This window comes from Pinus tabuliformis, chromosome Q (genome assembly GCF_031772625.1).
Source record: "Pinus tabuliformis cultivar Carrire ecotype Pingquan chromosome Q, CPIR1, whole genome shotgun sequence".
NCBI classification, from domain to species: Eukaryota; Viridiplantae; Streptophyta; class Pinopsida; order Pinales; family Pinaceae; genus Pinus; species Pinus tabuliformis.
The window spans coordinates 1,184,228,388-1,184,252,033 of record NC_142296.1 but is presented as its reverse complement, the minus strand read 5'-3'; the positions used below and the strand labels follow the sequence as shown (position 1 = coordinate 1,184,252,033).

Genomic DNA, 23,646 nt, shown 5'->3' with positions numbered 1-23,646 from the left:
AAAGGCATCATTTGACCTCTCACAAGCAAGATAGTTTTTGGGCATCCAAGCGAACGACAAGAAGGATGAATAGAAGGACAAAGATCATCTTTCTCTCTCTCTCTCTCTCTCTCCCTTCAGCTTGTGTCTCTCTAATCTCACATGTGTGAAATCTAGACAAGTTGCAAGGTCGAGTTGCAGGGCCGAAGTTGCAAGGCCAAGTTGTAGGGAAGTTTGACTCGAGGGTTGTGGACCAGGTTTGACCATATGCTTTGCTGGTCAATTTGACCTCATAGTTGACTAGTAGCATAAGATGTATCTCTTGTTGCACTGAAGAATCTCTCTAAGAAAAAGGTTGTTGGGTTCTTCCTTTAAGTAGGTTTTCACAGGGTAAATCTTGTGTTCTCTTTGTGCATTGTGATCTCTACTGCATTTATGCTCTTATGGTTAAATCTCTAAAGTGTAATTACTTAATGATAAACTAGAATTGTTAAAAAAATCTATATCATTAGAAGTAATTATTAGTATTTCAGAAATATTGTACTTGCATCTATTGCACTTGAAAGCTCAACATGGTATCAAAGCTTTTGTGACGAAAAGGATGTTGAGATCATTCTTAAAGAATGTAATGATCCTAAATAGGAATACAAGTGATATAAAGCAAATAATCTATGCAATATTATATAAAAATGAAATACACATTAAACACCCATGGAAATGCTGCAAATAACGAACTACTGAGCCATTTTATTACTTTTCTTAAAGAAAAATACAATGGATGATAAGATGGTGCACCTGAGCTTGTCTCAATGGACAAGCATGACCAAACCCAGGTGAGAAAATGGCTGAATTGAAGGTTGTCATACTGCTGCACCAATCTGGATTCTGCACTGTACTGCCCAGAAAACTGCCTTTCTGCTAAAGTTCGCATTGCTGAAAGGGCCACTTCCTATGCCCAGAAAAATATGTGCTTTTAACCTCGGACTCCTTGGCCTAAACCCAAAAAACAAATGAAGGATTTTGGTTGGTTTAGACTTCTGAAATTCGACCCCTTCGAACCCAACTTCAACTGCAACTGCAACTGCAAAACTCGGTCTGCAAGACACTGCTTGTAAATCCTTCCGGAAATGGTTCCAAAGTGTTGCACTGACCGTTACTATCAAATCCCTGACTTTCCGGATGGGCTTTCAGCCTATGGCACCTACTCCTAAGCTCCATGAAAACTGCTGGAATGGCCTCTACACTGTCCTGAAGCCCAACAATTTGAAATGTTGGGATGCTGGCCTTGTTGGCTCCAAAACTCACCAAGAATGTTGGCCTATTTCTCCTCTCTCAGTCCACTAACTCTCCCAGCGAATACTTGATCTCTTATGGCTCCAAACTCCCCCTGCGTATTCTCTAGCTACCTAGAAATAAACACTCCCTATTTTGGCTGAATGGTAGTGCTGTAACGCACCCCTGGAACTCCTGAAATACTTATGGAACTGCCTCTCTAGGGCGGGCACGGAAGGTCCCCTGAAGTAGAGGTTGAATCTTCTGCTTGAGAGATTCCTGGCTAAATAGACGGTTGACTCAGCTAAACAGCAGAGCAAACAGTCAAGTAAGATTGTTTGCAAGATGTAAGAATGAATCCAAAATGAGAGTTGCTTCCTCCTTATGACTCCTTGGACCTCCCTTGCCTCATATGGGCCCCTCTATCCACCCATTCGACTTCCCTCCAAGCCATTCGAATGGCCTAGTCCGAATTCTCATGTGGGTGGCCCCCACATTCCACTAGTAGCCAAATAAAGTCAAATTGCCTCCTAAGTCCCTAAGTCGAAAATGATGGGTTCTCTTCCTTAGCCAAAATTGTGCAAAATTGTGTAGCAACACCCTGTTACAAATGTATTTGAGAAGGGACATGACAGTCCTCCCCTCCCAAATGTTGCTTGCCCTCAAGCAACCTCAAATCTGGGTGCTCCAAGATGTGCTCACCTTCTTAGGCAGCATCCTCATCTGGCAAGTTCTTCCAACGCACCAAGAACTCCCTGATGGTCCTGCTCCTCAGTTTCCTTTCCTTGCTCTCCAAGATGGCCTCAGGTTCCAAAACCAAGTGGCCCTCATCATCCAGTGGGGGTAAATCAGCTGTTGCTATCACCTGTTGTCCCAACACCTTTTAAGGCATGAGACATGAAAGACATTGTGGATCCTGCTCCCCTGAGGCAGCTCTAGCTCATAGCCACCTCTCCAACTCGTCTAATCACCTGGTAGGGCCCATAGAAGTGTAGCTGTAGCTTTTTGGCCCCCTTCTACTTCAGCGTGGACTTCCTGTAAGGCTGTAGCCAAAGGTATATCAAGGCCCCTCCTCGAAATGCCTCTTCATCCTATGTCGGTCTCCTCCTATTAATTTTGTGCTGTCACCAAGTTATCCTTGAGAGCCTTGAGGATGTCTTGGCTCTCTTGGACCCAGTCTTTGGCCTTTGGGGTCCCGCTGTCTCCAAAAACAATGTCAGTAAAAGATAATGCATCATATCCATATAAAGCACAGAAAGGTGTCATACCAATGGACATGTGGTAGGTGGTGTTGTAGCAATACTCACCCAGATGCAACCACCGAATCCAAGCCCTCTGCTGACAGGTCATGTAGTTCCTCAGGTACCCCTCCAGCCACTGATTAACCCTCTTGGTCTGGCCATATGTCTGAGGATGGTAGTCGATGCTAGGAATGAGCTCGGTCCCAACCAATCTGAAATGTTCCTACCAGAAACCTTCCATGAACCTGTTGTCCCTATCACTCACAATGTTCTTGGTGAGCCCATGCAACCTAAAAGTCTCCCGAAAGAACAGTTTTGCAACCTGTGCAGCCATGTATCTAGTGGGGATGGAAAAAAAGTGGGCATATTTGGTCAATCTGTCAACCACTACATAGATGCAGTCCTTCCCCTGCGTCATGGGGAGCCTTATGATGAAATCCATAGAGATACTTTCCCATTTCCCCTCGAGTATGGGAAGTGGTTGTAGCAATCCTGCAGGGTGGATGAACTCCTCCTTGTTCCTTTGACATGCCTCACACTCCCGTACGTGCTTCAGCACGTCCCCCTTGAGACCCTTCCACGTGAATCTCTCCTTGACTGCCATATATGTTTTCTGGAACCCCTGGTTCGCCCGGATAATGGTGAGTCATGTGCTGCTTGGAGCACCCTCTCTCTCAACTGCGAGTTGGGGACTAAGAAAATGTGCCTCTTGTGATAGATGACCTTGTCCATCACTCGAAAACGCTCATTTGCATGGGTACCCTCCAATACCTCGCATGCCCTCCTGTCCTTGGAGTACTCCACTAATAGCTGAGCCTTGCAATCATGAGAGATGCTCATGAGGGATAACCCAGCTAGTCTTCGAGATAGAGCATTGACCACCACATTGTGCTTTCCCTGCACATACTCTATGTCGAAGTCATAGGCCTACACCTTGCTGACCTATCTTTGTTTCCTGTCATTGAGGCCTTGCTACCCCATGAAGTGATGAAGACTGTTGTGATCAGTCTTCACTCGAAACCTGTTGCCCACCAAGTATTGTCGGAATTTGGCCAATGCATGCATGATGGCCAACATCTCTTTGTCATATATGGAATATGACAACTCATGTGGTAGGAGCTTCCGACTCTCGAAAGCAATGGGATGCCCCTCCTGTTACAATTCTGCTCCAACTCCCACCCTGGATGCATCACACTCCACGGTGAAGCGCTGGGAAAAATCCGGAAGAGCCAAGACTGGGCAACTGCTCATCACCTTCTTGAGGTGGTCGAAGGAAACCTATTCTCCATTAGTCCATGCAAAAGCCCCTCTTTTGGTCAAATTGGTCAAGGGTGCTACTAGCTATAAGAACCCCTTGACAAACTTCTTGTAGTAGGTGCAAATTCCCAAGAAACCCCTTAGCGTAGTCACAACTCGGGGTATTGGCCAATCCTGAATGGCCTGTATCTCCTCCTCATGGACCTTCACCCCATCAACACCAATGACATGCCCTAGGTAGAGCGTCTTTGTCAAACCAAACTTGCACTTGGATAGCTTGGCATAAAACTGTTGCTCCTCTAAAATGTGTAGTACCTATTCCAAGTGTTAGAGGTTCTCTTCCCATGTCCAGCTGTAAATCAGAATGCCATCAAAGAAAACTGGCATGAACCTCCCCAACTGTCCCCAAAAGACATGGTTCATGTATGACTAGAAGGTGGTTGGAGCATTGGTCAACCCAAATGGCATGACCACAAACTCAAAGTGCCCATAGTGGCACCAAAAAGCTGTCTTACGTATACCTTGATCCCTCACCTTGATCTGGTGGTACCTTGAACGTAGATCGATCTTAGAGAAGTACTTGGCTTCTCTAAGCTCATCCATCGTCTCATCTATGCAGGGAATGGGGTATCGATTCTTTAGCGTGTTCCGGTTGAAGGCCTGGTAGTCAATGCAAATACGAAGGGTTACATCCTTCTTCTTCACCAGTACTACTGAAGAAGCAAATGGACTAGAACTTGGCCTAATATGGCCCAATGCTAACATCTCTTGAATGGCCTTCTCTATCTCATCCTTATAGGCCTTGGGATGCCTATAAGGGGTGGTGATCATTGCCTGCACACCTGACTCCAACTCAATAGTGTGCTCAAATCCCCTGTTTGGTGGCTGCCCTGGTGGAATGTCCCCAAACACCACTGCGTATCTGTCCAACAAAGCCTGTATGTCTGGTGGTGGTGGTTGAGCCTGTCCCCCAGCCTCTGAAATCCTTAGCTCAACTGCCCATGCAATGTCCCCATGTCACAGATCTACCTCCATCTTGTGGGTCAAGACTGTTTGAGGTGGATAAGATTGCATGCCTCTCAAAACTACCAGTTTGCCATCCGGCCCAATGAACTCCATCTTTGGCTTCCTCCAATCTGTCGTGACTCGCCCAAGGGAATACAGCCACTGGACACCCATCACCACGTTGGTGTCTGGCACATCGACCACAAAGAAATGGTTCGTCATCGAGTAGTTCCCCATAACTACTGTCAAGGAAGGCACATATTGAGCGCACTTATGGTACTGTTACCTGGTATTAGGACTGAAAAGCCCTCGAACTCAGCCATGGTGAGGCCCCTCCTCTGAACCAATTGGGCATCTATGAAATTGTGGGTAGCCCCACTGTCAACTAGGATTGACACCCTCTACCCCTGTACAGTGCCTTTGATCCTCAGTGTCAAAAAATTGGGAATCCCGCATAAGGAAGCAAGGACTCCCCTTGCTGGGGCAAGGGATACCCCACCTTATGGAGGTGGTGGTGGTGGCCCTCTGTTTGCTGGACTCTCACTGTCTGCCACACCACAATCTTGCTCCACCTCGTCCTCCTGGTCACTGTCAGAAAAAACCTGAATATAGTGTGCTCTACCGATAGTGCACCAATGGCCTGGTGCCCAGGGCTCCCTGCATGTGAAGCACAACTTCCTCCTCCTGAGGTCCTTCCGTGTCTCATCATCTAGCTGCCCTCTCCCCTATGTGGTCCTCTGAGGTGGAGGTCTAATCTCATGCCTCTTTTGTGGAAAAAGGGTCCATGCTGGAAAAGGTGCTCTAGTCTTGGGGATGGCACCCTGTAGATCTCTGGTGCACAAAAATGCTTCCTGCAACGTGGAGGGTCTGTGTGACTTCACCAGTCCACGCAAGGGTTGAAGTAAGTCCTTAATGAAGGTGTACACCCTCCTAGCCTCCAATAGATCCGGAACCATCACTGATACTACAAAAACTATATGATGTACTGCTTCGGGTTGCCTATTTGGCACAATTGGGTTAGCTCTCTGAAATGGGCCTCTGGATATCTCTGGTCAAAACGCTTCACCACCCTCCTGGTGAAGTCCTTGTAAGAAACCACATTGGCATGCCCTAGGGTGGCCAAGCCATGGGCTTCCCCCTCCATGTGCAGCATGGCCATCTTGATGGCTTCCTGTTCTGTCATCCGATTGAGTTGGAAGTAGGTGTCCATCTTCTCAACCCAAGCCCTAGCTGTGCACTTGGCAGTGCCATCGAAAGTAGGGAAGTACATCCTCCTTATGTGTGAAAATTTTATCACTACAACAACTGATTTACTTTTCCTACTTATTTCACCATAAGTTAAATTACTTCAATAAACATTAAAATAAATACTGTTGCAGATATCACATCGTAATACAGAAACAAACATGTGCACAAGAATCAACACATTGACAGTTATTTTGGACTAATGTCCCTAGAAAAACCCAATGTGGGAAAACCGGCGAAACAAAGGAGAATTTTATTATTCAGCAATTTTCTAGTACAACAAGGTGCCAAACTAGCTTACCGACAGATAGATAAATTTTCCAGCACTTCTTCTGAACCCAGCATCAATCCTACTGACCTCTGCGTGACCTGAAACCCTCTGCGTCAGTTTATTGAGACTCTGCGCAGCCTCTTTGGCCTTCTACGTCACTCCTGCAGCCTCTGCGTGGATGATGCAGGCCCTGCTGGCTCTGCGTGGCTTCCTCTGGGTCTGTCTGCTTTTTCTACCTTTGTGTTGATCTCCTGTCTCTCTGTTCTGTACTTGCTGCCTCTTGACTGCTCTCTAGACCACTGGTTCAATTTCTCAGCAAATCCTGCTCCATAAATTGAACTGTCTGGTCTCCCTCAGTGTGTTCTCTAAGTGACCCTCAAGCCTCCTTTTATACTTTTCTCGTTGACAAATCAACGGCGGAGATTAAGTCCCTAATCAACGGCTAAGATTAGGTATGGCTTGATCCATGACTTTTGGACCATTCTAACACAGTTTTATTTTTCCCCAAGTTTAGATTTAGGGACTCCATTTAAAAATATTAATTATTTTAATATCTCCCAAACTATTTAGAATCTGCCCAAACCCTCTCTGGGTATTGGAGATCTTATATGTCTTAGCCTCCACCAATTTTCATGGCTAGAGCACATCCGATGCTACCTCAAATCAACACTCCCTCTTAGCGAGGATTGTGCTCTAGTAATACTCCTCTCTGAGTATCACTCTGATCATCCAACATCGGTCCTTGTGCTGATGCTAAACCTCCCTGCCCAACATCCTCTACACTACTGCATCCTGTACTACTGCCCATGACGCTGCTATTAACACTACTGCATCTGTAAGACAACTGCCTCTGCATCTGTGTTGCTGCCAGTCCTTTCTCCCAACACTGCATCCGCACTACAAATCCCTCTACATCTGTGTTGTTGCTAGTCCTTTTTCCCAACCTTGCATCTGCACTACAACTCCCTCTTCATTCGTGCTACTAACACACTCATTTCTACTTCTCAAAGGGGTTCTTTACCATCCCCATCTTTTCCCTGAGGTAGTCAAATTATGACTTTCCAAGGGCCTTAGTGAGGATATCTGCCACCTGTTTCTCAACTGTACAACTCCTTGTTGGACACAGTCTCTAACAAAGTGACACCAGATATCAATATGCTTCGACCTATCATGAAACACTGGATTCTCAGAGAGTTTGATGCAACTCTGATTATCACACATGATCCTGGTTGCCTCCATATTTCTTCTGAATAGGTTCACCAACAGTTTTCTAAGCCATATGGCCTCACACGAAGCTGTGCTTGCTACCATATATTCTGCCTCAGATGAGCTCAGAGACATGGACTTTTGTTTCCTACTACACCAAGAGGTCATTCCTGATCCAATGTCGAAAAAGTACCCAGAGGTACTTTTCTGATCCACTAAACTTCCTTCCCAATCTGCATTAGTAAATTCACTCAACCTGATATCCTTCCGCTTGGTGTATAAGAGCCCATAATCATTTGTTCCCTCTAAATACCTGAGAACGTGTTTGGCTGCTGCCCATTGTGCCCTCTTTGGTTCCACCATGAACTGACTGAGGGTGTTGACAGCGTAGCAAATATCTGTCCTGGTATTGACCAAATATATCAAGGACCCTATGAGCTACTGATATAGGGTGGGATTGACATCCTTGTCTTCTGATGCATCAATATTCTTCCAGTTGGTGATCATTGGCATAGCCATAGGTCTACAGTCTCCCATCCCGAACCTTTTCAGGATTTTTGTAGCATACCTCCCTTGCCCAAGGAAGATTTCTCCTTTCTGCAGCCAAACTTCCAACCCTAGGATATCGAACTCTGTGGCTAGATTCTTCTTGCAGTCCTCAATGAGTCTGGATGATCCTGTCAGAAAGAGATCATCCATATACAATACTAAGATAAGCGGCTCGTTCTCTATGACCAGATATTAGAGATTCGGATCCGTGTCACTCTTGATAAACCCCATCTTCTGCAAGTAGCCATCTATTCGACCATACCATGCTCTCGGTGCCTGCTTCAACCCATACAAGGCTTTCTTCAGTTTGCATACATGAGCCTTGTCTTCATGAGTTTCAAATCCCTCTGGTTGTTCAATGTTTACCTCTTCTTTTATTACCCCATCAGAAATGTCGTCTTGACATCCATCTGATGGATCTCCCATCCCATCTGGGCTACAAGAGATATCACGGTCCTAATAGATGTATACACAGCTACCGGGGAGAAGGTTTCCTCATTGTCAATCCCTTCTTTTTGAGCATACCCCTTAGCCACAAACTTGGCCTTGTATTTCTCAACATTGCCATCCGCAGCATATTTGACCTTATAGATCCATCTTGAACCTACCACAGACCTGTCTTGAGGCCTTGACACCACCTCCCAGACGTCGTTCACCATTATGGAGTTATACTCCTCTACCATCGCATCTATCCAGACCTAATGCTGAGCTGCCTCCTTGAAACTGGCAGGCTCTCCATCCTAAGCTACTAACGCCTGATATTTGTCTGGCTGTTTTCACTCCCTCTTACTATTCCTTGGGTCACCAATGAAGTTCTCTACATCATGCAGAATCTGACGAAGTTCCCTGCTAGTTCTTCCTCTGCCAGTAGGTGCTTCTGTTCGCTCCTCCTCCTCCCCGAGAATCTTCCTGACCTGAGGAAGAATTCTTCACTTCTGTTGGTTGAAGAGGCATGACCAATGGATCCTCTTTCAGCTGCTCCTCAGAAGGCATTTCGGAAGATCTTCTGAAAGCTCTGTCCTCCATGAAATTTACATCTCATCGCACTACTACCTTCCTACTCCCTAGAAGATAGATTTTGTATGCCTAGTGTTCTCGCTATATCCTAGCAAATATTGTTAAGTTATGGTATGTTCTATGCTTATAACAGTTTACTTCTTTTTCCACCGATTAGCAATCACATGTACATAAAGTAAAGTGTAGATAGAACATTAAATGATTGACAGAAAACAAGCCAAGACAAGAGACACAAGATGTGGCGGCTAGCCAGGGACAAACCCCACAATGTGTGGGGAAACCCTTTGATCAAATCTTCTTTTATCTTCAATAATTCAGCAGAGAGAAATAGTACAATAAATCTGATTCATATCAGCAGTAGCAAACCCTAGATCAGTAGCATCAGCATTAGCGGCTTCATTATCAAACTAGGGCAGACCATATCTCACAAACCGACAGTTGGATTGACTTCATTCCACCACCAAAAGTTTCGGCTTCCATAGGAGGTTCAGATGAACCTACAGCGCAGTTCAGATGAGGAGATCTTCTAGGCCACACAAGTCAATCTTTACTTCTGCAGTTGCAGCTTCAGTTTCAGCAGTTTCCGGCTTCAAACTAGGGCAGTCGATATCTTGCAAACCGTTCGTCGGATTGGCTTCATTCCACCACCAAAAGTTGCGACTTTCAAAGGAGATGCAGATGAACCTACGACGCGGTTCCAAAGAGGAGATCTTCTAGGCCACGCAAGTCAATCTTTACTTCTGCAGTTGCAGCTTCAAATTCAACAGCTTCCGGCTTCACATGTGAGAGAGAGAGAGACCCATTTCAGCGCAGTAGAGAAGAGACTCATATCTGCGCAGTAGAGAGAGAGAGATGTGATGAGATGAGTGAGTCCAAATGAGGAAAAGTCCTTTTATATTTATACACAACGTTGGTGGGTGAATAGATGCGACTTGGGCTTCTGAGCCTACATGAGTTGTAGGTCGGCTTGATAATAATTCCATAATCAAAATAAATTCATATCTCCATGAATACTTATCGGAATCGGATGATCTTTATATCAATCCTACACCTCTCGACAAGAGGAATCTAATAAAAATATTATCAGCTATGAATAAGATGACCCACATGAAGTTTTGCCCTGGTTGCCAATTTTAACACTCCCTCTTAACCATGGAGAACTTCGTCTGCAATCTGTCTATCGGTCATTACTATTCATCCATCAAATGCATTGCCTTGTACAGCCTGACCCTTGCCCTGCTTTGCTCTATTTTGCCTGTTCTGCTTTGTCTTGTTCTGCCCTGCACTGATCTGTACTGTTTTGTTCTGTTCTGCTCTGCTCTTGCATTGTTCTGTTCTACTCTACTTTTGTCTGAATTATGAAGAAGAAGAAATGATCGAGGATGTATCATACTGACTCAAAGTCAGTCTCAGAGTATGTACCACTGGTCCCAGACCAGTCTCAACCAACCCAAAGTCAGCATCATAGTGAGTACAACTCCAATGGTCCCAGACCAATATCATCCTCCACTGACTCAAAGTCAGTCTCAGAGTATGTACCACTGATCCCAGACCAGTCTCAACCGACCCGAAGTCAGCGTCATAGTATGGTACAACTCCTACCACTGGTCCCAGATCAGTATCATTGATCCCAGATCAATGGAGGTCATCCTAGCATAGGGAGTACAGTAGTTACAACGATGCGTTCATCGGTACTACTATGGTCCCTAACTTCATTTCCCTGCTCATTGATCAGATGAGAGGTACTTCCCATGAGTCCCAGACTGCATGGGTAGGATGTGTCGACAGGAGAACTAATCAATCCTGTCCTCACAGGAGAACACATCAATCCTGCTACAATTGCCATGGAGAACACATCAATCCAGGCCTCACAGGAGAACACATCAATCCTGCTACAATTGCCATGGAGAACACATCAATCCAGTGTATGTGGTGGGGTTGAACCATATGTTGGCTCAACGTGTTGACTGCAAAGCATATATCTAGACGGGAGTTCACTAAGAACATTAATGCTCCGACGAGTTGCCGATACTCGGTAGCATTTCGTAAAACAGGTCCATCAGCACTACCGCTTAACTTCTTGAAGTCAAGCTCCATCGGAGTAGTTACAGGGTTGCAGTCCACGATTCCGAATCTTTCCAATATCTTCACCACATATTTTCCTTGAGATAGGAAAATTTCTCCTGGGTTTTGCCACACTTCAAGTCCTAGGAAGTAGTGCATCAGTCCTAGGTCTTTCATTTCAAATTCAGAGGCCAGCTCCCTCTTACATTTGTGAATGAGAGGGTCTGCACCTGTTAGAAAGAGGTCATCCTCATACAACACCAGTATGAGAGGCTTGTCATCTTCAACCTTAAAGTAAAGGTTAGGATCAGCTTCACTCCTAGTGAATCCCAGCTTCATCAAGTAGCTATCGATCCTCTCATACCATGCTCGGGGTGCTTGCTTCAGCCCATAGAGAGCTTTCTTCAACCTGCATACATGAGATTTTCGATCATAAATCTCAAATCCTTCGGGTTGCTCCACGTAGACCTCTTCTTAGATCGAGCCATGCAAGAACGCAGTCTTGACATCCATCTGATGTAGGTTCCATCCTTGTGAAGCGGCAAGGGCTATGATCGAGCGGATGGTCATATATCTGGCAACAGGTGCAAATATCTCATCATAGTCTATACCTTCCTTTTGGGAGAAACCTCGAGCAACAAAACGAGCCTTATACTTTTCCGTGCTTCCATCTGCTGCATGCTTTATCTTGTAAAGCCATTTGGAAGTAACAACAGTCTTGTCCTGGGGTCTGGGAACTACTTCCCAAACATCATTCTTTATGATAGACTTATATTCTTCGATCATAGCATCCTTCCATACTTGATGCTTGACGGCATCTGAGAATGACGAAGGCTCATTTTGTATGATCGTGCTCATGATGGTCAGGTATCCTTGATACCTATAAGGTTTCTTACTTTCACGAAAGGTTCCTCGAGGTGCAGCATGTCCTTCAGCATCATCAAGTAACCCCTTAAGCCATGAAGGCCTCTTCCTAGAAGAGGAAGGCTCATTTGGAGGAGGATCAATCGGATCCATGGGTTCTTCTACATCAGGCATTGATTCATCATCCTTTTCTTTCGGTTCCCTGGTGTCGGCTTCTTGAGAGCTCCTCAAAGTCAGAAGATTGATCACCTTGCTGAGAGCCATATCTTCGTCAAAGGTGACATCATGACTAATTATGACTTCCCTTTGACCAGCTACATAGATTCTATAGCCTTTAGTATTTTCACCATAGCCCACGAAAATTCCCTTCTTTCCAGATGCTCCCAATTTATTTCTTTTCTCTTTCGGCACATGAAAGTATACAGGGCTTCCAAAAATTTTAAAATGAGAAACATCAGGTTTCTTACCGGTGAATTTTTCTTCAGGAGTCTTGGAACCCAATGCTTGAAGAGGGCATCGATTTTGTACATATACGGCAGTGTTTGCAGCTTCAGCCCATAGAAACTTAGGAAGACTTTGATCATGTAGCATGGCCCGGACAGCTTCCATAATTGTGTGGTTCTTCCTTCCCACCACACCATTCTACTCAGGAGTATGTGGTGTAGTAGTCTCCCTCTTAATGCCAACCTCAGGTATGCCTGAGTGAACCAATTATAATATATTGGAGGTCTTGCTTTGGCTTGAGGGGAATGGTCCCCTTTTGAGCTTTCCTTTGGCACATCCCGGACATACACCTTTTTTCTCTACTTTGAATTCGGGCATCCCTATTACCATCTGTCTTACATTGGGTAGAGCTTTGTAATGAAGGTGGGCAAACCTCCGATGCCAAAGTTTGGACTAAAGAGTTGTCTCACAAGACATGACACCTAGCGGACTTCCTTCGACCTGATATAATGAATCAACACTAAACCCAAGAGTAAAGGCATCTTTAACATTATTTTTCCATATACATACCTTGCCATTGCTGAAGGTTACCTTGTAGCCTCTGTCTTCCATTGCCAAGATGGACACTAGGTTCCTTTTGAGGTCAGGTGCATTTAATACATCCTGGAATTTCTAGCCTTCTTGAATGCTTGTCCTCTTCCTTGATTCCCAGCTCTCCTCTTACCTTTGCTGTTGAATTTGTCATTCCTTTGATTGCCATCAGAGGGATTTCGATCATCGTCACGGTGAGAGTCCTTTCTATCAGGGCATTCCCTTGCATAGTGACCTGCTTTATTGCAAATGAAACATCGTCCTTTTCTTCCACCCTTAAATCCAGCCTTTCTTTTCGATTTAGACCCAGAATTATTTCTTTTCTTAGCATGAGAAGAAAAAGCAGCAGGAGGACCTTTAGGCATGGGCATTTCTTGCACTTCTTCCCTTGTTTCTTCTTGAATGCATCTAGCCATTAATTCCTCGAAACTAGGAATTACATTATTGTTCAGAAGAGTAGTCCTGAACACATACCATTCAGATGGTAATCCTCCGAGAGTTGTGAGTGCCATTTCTCTGTCAGTAATGTTTTCCCCAATAGATAGGAGATCGTTCTTGATCTCGGTGATTCTTAAGAAGTATGCTTGCATACTTTCATCTTTACCCTTCTTGATTTCCCTCAACTTATTTCTAAGAAACAAAACTTGATTTGCATCATTAACTTTAAATAAACTCACCAGTCTGTCGTAGATTTCCTTGTAGGTGTCTAGATCAGAGATGTAGGCCACCAAGCACTTGTCGATAGAGTCCCGGATGATCTTCTTTGTTTTGACTTCTCCATTTTTCCATTTGTTCCAGGTAGCAGCAGATGCATTTGATGAAGGCTCAACAATATTGCCTCTTACATGGTCCAGCACTCCATGATCTTCAAGGGTTAGATCGATAGACATCTTCCATCCGTGATAGTCAGCTTTCTCACGGAGCTTGTCTTCGACAGGAAAGAGTGTTGAGGACCTCATAGTTCTTTTAGGATAGCTTTGCCAATCTTCTCTTCGATGATTGCTCTTGCTCTTGCTCGGGCTTTGTCTTCACCTCAGCTCTGATACCATGTTAAGTTATGGTATGTTCTATGCTTATAACAGTTTACTTCTTTTTCTTATTATATTCCACCGATTAGCAATCACATGTACATAAAGTAAAGTGCAGATAGAACATTAAACGATCGACAGAAAACAAGCCAAGACAAGAGACACAAGATGTGGCGGCTAGCCAGGGACAAACCCCACAATGTGTGGGGAAACCCTTTGATCAAATCTTCTTTTATCTTCAATAATTCAGCAGAGAGAAGTAGGACAATAAATCTGATTCATATCAGCAGTAGCAAACCCTAGATCAGTAGCATCAGCATTAGCGTCTTCATTATCAAACTAGGGCAGACCATATCTCACAAACCGACAGTTGGATTGACTTCATTCCACCACCAAAAGTTTCAGCTTCCAGAGGAGGTTCAGATGAACCTACAGCACAGTTCAGATGAGGAGATCTTCTAGGCCACGCAAGTCAATCTTTACTTCTGCAGTTGCAGCTTCAGTTTCAGCAGTTTCCACCTTCAAACTAGGGCAGTCGATATCTTGCAAACCGTTCGTCGGATTGACTTCATTCCACCACCAAAAGTTGCAGCTTTCAAAGGAGATTCAAATGAACCTACGACGCAGTTCCAAAGAGGAGATCTTCTAGGCCACGCAAGTCAATCTTTACTTCTGCAGTTGCAGCGTCAAATTCAACAGCTTCCGGCTTCACATGTGAGAGAGAGAGACCCATTTTAGCGCAATAGAGAAGAGACTCATATCTGCGCAGTAGAGAGAGAGAGATGTGATGAGATGAGTGAGTCCAAATGAGGAAAAGTCCTCTTATATTTATACACAACGTTGGTGGGTGAATAGATGCGACTGTTGGGCTTCTGAGCCTACATGAGTTGTAGGTCGGCTTGATAATAATTCCATAATCAAAATAAATTCATATCTCCATGAATAATTATCGGAATCGGATGATCTTTATATCAATCCTACACCTCTCGACGAGAGGAATCTAATAAAAATATTATCAGCCATGAATAAGATGACCCACATGAAGTTTTGCCCTGGTTGCCAATTTTAACAGATATCCCTTTCTGCAGTCTGATCCAGCTTCTTTCTCTTTTCTTCGAGTATGCAGCAATATGCTAAACTCCCAATATCCTGAAATGACTGACTTCAGGTGTCTTCCCAGTGAAGACTTTCTCTGGACTAATCTTGCCCCATGCCCGATGAGGAGTCTTGTTCTGAACGTAGATAACTGTGTTGCATGCTTCTGCCCATAGGAATTTTGGCATACCATGATCATACAGCATGGCCCTAGCTGCTTCTACAATAGTCCTCTTTTTCCTTTCTGCCACCCCATTCCGCTCTGGATTGTAGGGAGCTATCCACTCTCTTCTGATGCCTTCCTTAGTGCAATACTCAGTGAAATCCTTATCGACATACTCTCCACCATTATCTGAGCGCAAAACTTTTATTTTCTTCCCAGTCAGATTTTCCACCAGAGCCTTGAACTCCTTGAATCGACAGAAAACCTCATCCTTGGTTTTCAGGATATAAATCCAAATTTTCCTTGAGTTGTCATCAATGAAGGTAAGAAAATACTCGGCACCACTGAGAGCTTTGATGGACATAGGTCCACAGATATCTGAGTGTATCAATCCTAGTACACTCTTGGTCCTGTGTTTTCTCCTAGGAAATGGCGCCTTGGCATACTTTCCTAGAGCGCATCCCCTGCATACATCATCTCGTTCTGTACTCAGATCCGGAACTCCTGTTACAGTGCTCCTGAGAATTCTCAGAGCTCCATGGTGCAAGTGACCCATCCTTCTGTGCCATAATTCGTTCAGGACCTTGTCCACATGACTGCCTATTAGTGCCATTGGTGATTCTAGTTGTAATCTATACAACCGATTACTTTTGATCCCGATCTGCACTTTCTTTTTCCAGCTCAAGTGTTTGACGTATACCTTTTCCTTGATGAAGTAGACGTCATAGCCCTTTCCTTGTAGTTGTGACACGAAAAGTAAGTTCATCCCCAATCCTGGTACATGCAACACATTTGTGGCACAGAACCGCTCTCTTGATTCTGTCTGAAAAATATGCTACCCTTCCCTATTGGAGTACACTTCGCCTTGTTCCCCATGGTGATCTAAAAGTTCATCTTCTCTTCTCGATATTCTAAGAAACACTCCCTGATTCCCGTCATATGCCACGAGGCTCCACTATCTATATACCATACTTTTGATGATGCAGCACTAGTCATGCATGCCACTTCTTCTTCCAGCCTGGAAGCCAACATAGAGAAATCAAAATCTCTCTCTTGTGAAATCTTCTGAAAATCTGTGTGAGTCCCTTGAGGTGGATGCCTCTTCATTGTGGTCTCGACCTATAACTGATTTTCCCTTTCTGTCTCTAATTATTCACTTCGATACCATGTGAAAATTCTATCACTGCAACAACTGATTTACTTTTCCTACTTATTTCACCATAAGTTATTCATGAAATTACTTCAATAAACATTAAAATAAATATTGCTACAGATATCACACCGTAATACAGAAACAAACATATGCACAAGAATCAACACATTAACACAGTTATTTTGGACTAATGTCCTCGGAAAAACCCAATGTGGGAAAATCGGTGTAGCAAGGGAGGATTTTATTATTCAACAACTTTCTAGTACAACAGGGTGCCAAACTGGCATACCCATAGATAGATAAATTTTCCAACACTTCTTCTGAACCCAGCGTTAGTCCTACTGACCTTTGTGTGACATGAAACCCTCTGCGTCTGCCTGTTGAGACTCTGCGCAGCCTCTCTGGCCTTCTGTGTCACTCTTGCAGCCTTTGCGTGGATGACGCAGGCCTTGTTGGCTCTACCCAGTGTCTGCTGCCTCTGTGTGGCTCCCTTTGGCTTTGCGTCTACCTTTTTTGCCTCTGTGCTGATCTTCCGTCTCTTTGTTCCATACTTGCTGCATCTTGACTGCTCTCCAGACCACTGGTTCAATTTTTCAGCTAATCCTGCTTGAGAAATTGAACTCACTGGTCTTTCTCAGTGTGTTCTCCAAGTGACCCTCAAGCCTCCTCTTATACTTTTCTCGTTGACAAATTAACGGCCGAAATTAAGTCCCTAATCAATGGCTAAGATTAGACCTGGCTTGATCCATGACTTTTGGACCATTCTAACACAGTTTTATTTTCCCTAAGTTTAGACTTAGGGACTCCATTTAAAAATATTAATTATTTTAATATCTCCCAAACTATTTAGAATTTGCCCAAACCCTTTCTGGGTATTGGACATCTTATGTGCCTTAGCCTCTCCACCAATTTTCGTGGCTAGAGCACATCTGATGCTACCCCAAATCAACACTATTGTCCTCTGCAGCTCATAGTTCTGGGTTCCTTGTCCTCCATAACCCTTGTTCTTCTCACTCTACTTGAGCTTACAAAAATCTCTGAAAGAGAGGGCTTCCTTAAAGTCTGCATCCATAGACTATCACTCTCTGAAATAGTCTCCAATTTGAATGGGGCCTTCACCCCTTGCAGGTTCGATTTGTGCCACTAGTACAAAAGAAGGCAGTGTAGCATGAGTTGGCCCACTGGCTGATGGGTGTTGCGCTGCTGGTGAGGGATGATCAAATGGCTGAGAAGCCCCAGAAGTTTCCCCAAATACAAACCCTCTAGGAGTGGTCCTCTCTCTGTTCTGCGACTTGATCTCTTCTAGTATATCTTTCTGACCCTTGGCTAAGTCATTAAGGGCCCTCAAGAGGTTGTTGAAAGCCATCTCTTCCCTGCTCTTAGGTTCCACCATGTCCTCCTTTCCTACCACTACTTTCCCTCTGTCCTCCGTGTCTGGAGTAATCTCTAGCTCTCTTTCCCTGCTCCAGTACCTATTCCTTCGGTAGGTGATGTTTTGCTGGTCCCCTTCTCTCATAGGAGACAATCCCCACAGCTGATCCAAGAACTAGGCTCTGATACCACTGTAATGATCCTAAATAGGAATACAAGTGATATAAAACAAATAATCTGCGCAACATAATATATAAATGAAATACACATTAAACACCCATGGAAATGCTGCAAATAAGGAACTACTGAGCCATTTTATTACTTGCTGAAGGAAAAATACAATGGATGATAAGATGGTGCACCTGGGCTTGTCTCAATGGACAAGTGTGACCAAACCCAGGTGAGAAAATGGTTGAACTGAAGGTTGTCCTACTGCTGCACCAATCTACACTGCTGCTGCCCAGAAAACTGCCTTCCATATGAAGTTCGAATGGCTGAAAGGTCCACTTCCTATGCCCAAACATTTATGTGCTTTTAACCTCAAACTCCTTGGCCTAAACCCAAAAAAACCCACGAAGGATTTTGTCTGGTTTAGACTTCTGAAATTTGACCCCCTTGGAGCCCAACTTCAGCTGCAACTGCAAAACTCGACCTACTAGAAACTGCCTGTAAATCCTCTCGGAAATGGTCCCAAAGTGTTGGGCAGACCCCTACTATGAAATCCCTGACTTCCCAGATGGGCTTTCGTCCTATGGCACATGTCCCTAAACTCCACGAAAACTGTTGGAATGGCCTCTGCGCTGTCCCCAAGCCCAACAATTGGAACTGCTAGGATGTTGGCTCTGCTGGCTCTAAAAATCACCAAGAATGTTGGCCTATTGTTGCTCTCTCAGTCCACTAACTCTCTCGGCAAATACTTGATCTCTGATGGCTCCAAACTCCCTCGACGTATTCAACAGCTACCCAAAAATACACACTCCTTGTTCTAGCTGAATGGTAGTGTTGTAACACACCCCCGAAACTCCTAAAATACTTATGGAACTGCCTCTCTAGGGAAAGCATGAAAGGTCCCCCGAAGCAGAGGTTGAATCTTCTGCTTGAGAGATTCGTGGCTAAACAGTTGGTTGACTCAGCCAAACAGCAGAGCGAACAGTCAAGTAGTTTGTTTGGAAGATGTAAGAATGAATCCAAAATGAGAGTTGCTTCCTCCTTATGACTCCTTGGGCCTCCTTTGCCTCATGTGGGCCCCTCCATCCACCCATTCGACTTCCCTCCAAGCCATTCGAATGGCCTAGTCTGAATTCTCATGTGGGTGGCCCCTACATTCCACTAACAGCTAAATAAAGTCAAATTTCCTCCTAAATCCCTAAGTCAAAAATGATGGGTTCTCTTCCTTAGCCAAAATTGTGTAGCAGCACCCTATTACAAATGTATTTGAGAAGGGACATGACAAAGAAGCTTTTGTAAGAGATCAATCTTGAAGAAAACCCTATATCTGCAATTTATTTTGCTTATCCATGACTAAGGGTTCCCATATGAAAGGAAAAAACAAATTAGATGGAGCTACAAACTTTAGGGCTTGGAAAACAAGGATTGATCTTCTTGCAAAAGAGTATCTCTTGGGCATTATGAAGGGCAATATCATTGAACCTGAAAAGGATGAAGAGAAATCAAAATTTGAAAAAGATGACATTACAACTAGAAGTATCATTGTAGATTCTAACAAAGATCATTTGATCCTATATATTGCAAATCCTGACTCTTCAAAGAAAATGTATGATGCCCTAGTTGGTCTATATACTATCAACAATATTGGTCAAGCAGTGAGTTTGAAGAATGAGCTTCGTGATATTACAATGACAAGGAATGACATTGTATGAGGATTTCTCAATTGAGAGATCAACTTCAAGCGATTGAATTACTGAAAAAGAATTAGTGACTACAACACTCAATCGTTTACCTGAATCATGAGACTCATTTTCAATAGGAATATGTGTGAGAAAAGAAGCTCCAAAGTTTCATGAACTATGGACCATATGTACTCAAGAAGAATCAAGGCACATGTTAATAGGGAGGATTCAAAGATATGAAGAAGGTGACTCTCAGGCATATGCAACATGTTTCAATAAGGTTGGAGGAAGAAATAAGTTTGGCTTTCAAAGAAGAAATGGAGGAAGAAGATTCGCTCCTCAAGGAAAGAGGGACATGTCAATGGTTCAATGCTATCATTGTCACGAATTTGGTCGCTATGGAAGCGATTGTCCTAAAAGATCGAATGATAGAAAGAGGAAGGGAAACCAACATGCTACCATGACTAACTTGGATGAACTTCCAAAGAAGCCTATGAATGAAAATCCAGGTAATAAAGAATTCTTCTATTTTTCTACTCTTACTAGTTATGTTATAGATAGTGAAGACTTGTGGTTAGTAGATAGTGGTGCCTCAAGGCACATGACGGGAGATCGAGACAACCTCACAAGTCTAATGGAAAGAATATTATCATACAAGCTGGAACTTGGAGAGAGCAATAGTTATGTAGTTAAAGGCATTAGGAAGACATCCATTGAGCTAGAATCAGATCATAATGTTCATCTTAGCAACATATTATGTGTTCCAAGTTTGAAGAGGAATTTGGTTTCCATTTCATGCTTGGAAGACAAAGGTGATAGAGTAACATTCGTTAATGCAAAGTTCTTGTTTGGTCCAAATGCTCTAGTATAGATTATGCTAGAGTAATTGGAGTTCGAAAAGGAAGGTATTATAGACTTTTGAAACAACCTACTCAAGCACTTGTACATAATGACATTAATCCATGTGAGCTTTGGCATAGAAGATATGCTCACCTTCACTATAAAGCTTTGCTAGCCTTAAAGCAGATGGTTGCAAGTGTTCCAAATTTGTTGGAAGAACATGAAGGAGTATGTAAAGGATGTGTGCTTGGGAAGAATGTCAAGAAGCCTTTCCCAAGAAGTGAAAGTAGATCTAAGGAAATCTTATATCTAGTTCATTCTGATATATGAGGTTTGATGCCAATGAACTCTCTTGGAAGCTTTTTGTATTATGTAATCCTTATTGATGATTTCTCTTGCAAGATGTGGATTTACTTCATGAAGACGAAAGATGAAGTATTTGTCAAGTTCCAGGAATTCAAGGTTGAAGTAGAAAACCTTAAGGGAAAGAAGATCAAGATCTTAAGATCTGAAAATGGAGAATATACCTCCAAGAAGCTCTTTTCCTTTTGTAAAGAAATTGGGATTAAGAGGGAGTTGATAGTCCCTTACAACCCATAACAAAATGGAGTTGCAGAAAGAAAGAATAGAACTATTGAATAATTTGTTAAAGTGATGATGCAATGATGCACGATCAAAACCTGTCTATGTTTCTATTGACTGTGTTGTCACACAGATTGTCACGTCAACGCTTAGACTGGAGGTTGTCACCCTGATCCCCAATCTCTCCGTTTAACCCTGTCTCCTGCGGCTAAGGGAGGTAGACCCTGTGGGACAATAGATGGCCAACTGTGGACCAGTTTGGTTGGGAGACACGAGGGAAAACAAGCACTTATTTGATTTTATTAGGTTAATAGACCAGTGCCTTATGGAGTTAATGACTGAATGATTATTTATCAATGCTTGCAGAAATATGAACTCATTAATCAATCATTTACTATCAAATAACTCAAACAAAGGTTAACTTTTGCCAAATGCGAGATAATCGATAAATGCTCAATGGCTTAGTAATATTCCAGTAATTAAAATTCGAAAGATTAAATGATTTAGATAACCACGTAATTTTAAATGCTAACCAACGACCACTTTCATATAGCCAACTTGTAAATAAACATTTAAGTACGTTTAGCTATAGAAAAATGGAACATAAACACCACAAAAAGACACCAAAATGATTTTTCTTTTTTAGCTAAGCTTTTTAAAAAAATTTATTTTTTAAATATTTTTAATGATTCTAAGCTAAAGAAATCAAAATAGAACAAAATCTTAAATTAAAATCTGATCTAAAACCATAAAATAATATATATATCTTTTATTATAAAATTTTAAATCTAAAAATTAAACAAAACTAAAATCCTAGCTAAAGTTTGAAAAATATTTTTTTTTTTTAATCTTTTATGAATTTTTTTTTTTTATTTTTTATTTTTAATAAAACAAACTAAACTAAACTAACACCTAATCTATATGAAACAAAAATGAAAATCGAATTAAAGTAAAAAAAGGCTTTTGGGTTTATTTCTTTTTATTTTTAATTATTTAATTATTCTTCTTTTTTTTAAAATGAAACTAAACTAAAAGAAATTTCTAAATTCAAAACTAAAGCTGAGAAATATAATATTATTATTTTTTTTTAAATGAAACTAAACTTAAGAGATTTCTAAATTCAAAACTAACGCTGAGAAATATAAAAAAAAAGAAAAACTAACATTTAAAAAATATCAAACGCACTTCTCATTAAAAAATGTACGCTAACCTAAAAATCAAAAGCGTTTCAACTATAATATCCCTAAACTAAATTGAATCACAAAATCGAACCTGGGTGAATGAAAATCGGATTACGTATTTGTCTTTGCAGGACGGCGGCTGCGTGTAGAACAAATATGGCTGTGTTTGGACGGATACGGATTCGATTTGAAGAGAACTACAGGAGGATAAGGCTGAATACGCAGATAGCTACAGAGGGGAGGGAGCAACATTTGACAGATAATGAAATCAATGTCTGTGCAGAACAATAGCCAGTGAATATGCTCGCTGTAGCAGATGAAGTATGCGTTGAAACCGAAATGGACAGTGTGCAGTTCAGCCTGAGGAATACGGATTTGAGTTTCTTTGCACAGACAGACAATGTGAAATGTGTGAAAAATGGCAATGCGTCTGATTGAATAAGGAGCCATGTAGGTAAAGGGAAACTGAGCGGATTTAATAGATAGTGTGCGAGGATCTGGAAGACTGCGTGGAGGACACAATGGGCAGTGGAAAAGTAGTAGTGTGAGCAGGGTTTGAGGGTTTGCTGGCAAAATAAATAGAGAAAAATGGATTCACGCAGAGGACTGGTATGGCCTAGGCAGCCTTGAGCTCCTTTTGAAAACTGAAAGGAAATTTTGCTTCCTTTGCTTCTAATGAAAACCCTACAATAAATTTCCAGATCTGACAGTAACTCTCGGACAACAAAAACAATGCCCCTGTAAAAATTGGTTGTAAAGCCAGATCTTACCCCTAGGGCCTAGATCTGGCTTCCAACAAGAAATCTCTTCCTGCAATCTGCAAAAACAGGAAAACCAGAGGCAAAATATACAAGGACAAAACCCAAAATTTAACTAAATAATTACAGCTTTATGACTCTACAATAGCCAGATTTGTCAGTAATCCACTAAAATATTTTCAGAACTTTAGATTTACTATGAGGCACTTCAGAAAACTTCTCATGCATTCAAAAGATAAATTAAAATGATAGACCCAGAATTAGAACTCGCTGGGCTCTTCAAGAAAATGCTTTGCAGGAGTTGGCTGGTTCATCAAAGAACTTCCCCAAATGCCCACTGATCTTCTCAATCTAGATTTCCTGCACAGCTCACTTCAACCATTAATAAAGAGGGAAAAAACAGTACTAAATTCCAAATCCGAAGGAGATACCTGCCATTACTTCATAAATTCTATTACCATTCAAACCCTAGTAAGTGAACAAAATACTTGTGTTAAACATCACTCTACATCAAGCTATTACCAATGGCTGAAAATAGAATTATGCAGAAAATAAAGCAGCTTACAGCACTTCAGGAGAGTAACATCAGCAAGATTTCAACCCCAAAGTCTTTCTTTATT

The 23,646-nt window shown here is 42.6% G+C and overlaps 1 protein-coding gene across 5 annotated transcripts in view; it reads left to right on the top strand.

Annotated features, from left to right (window-relative positions):
* LOC149223922 (calcineurin B-like protein 3) overlaps positions 1-23,646 on the top strand; it is a 431,721-nt gene that overhangs the window by 389,322 nt on the left and 18,753 nt on the right. The window lies entirely within an intron of this gene.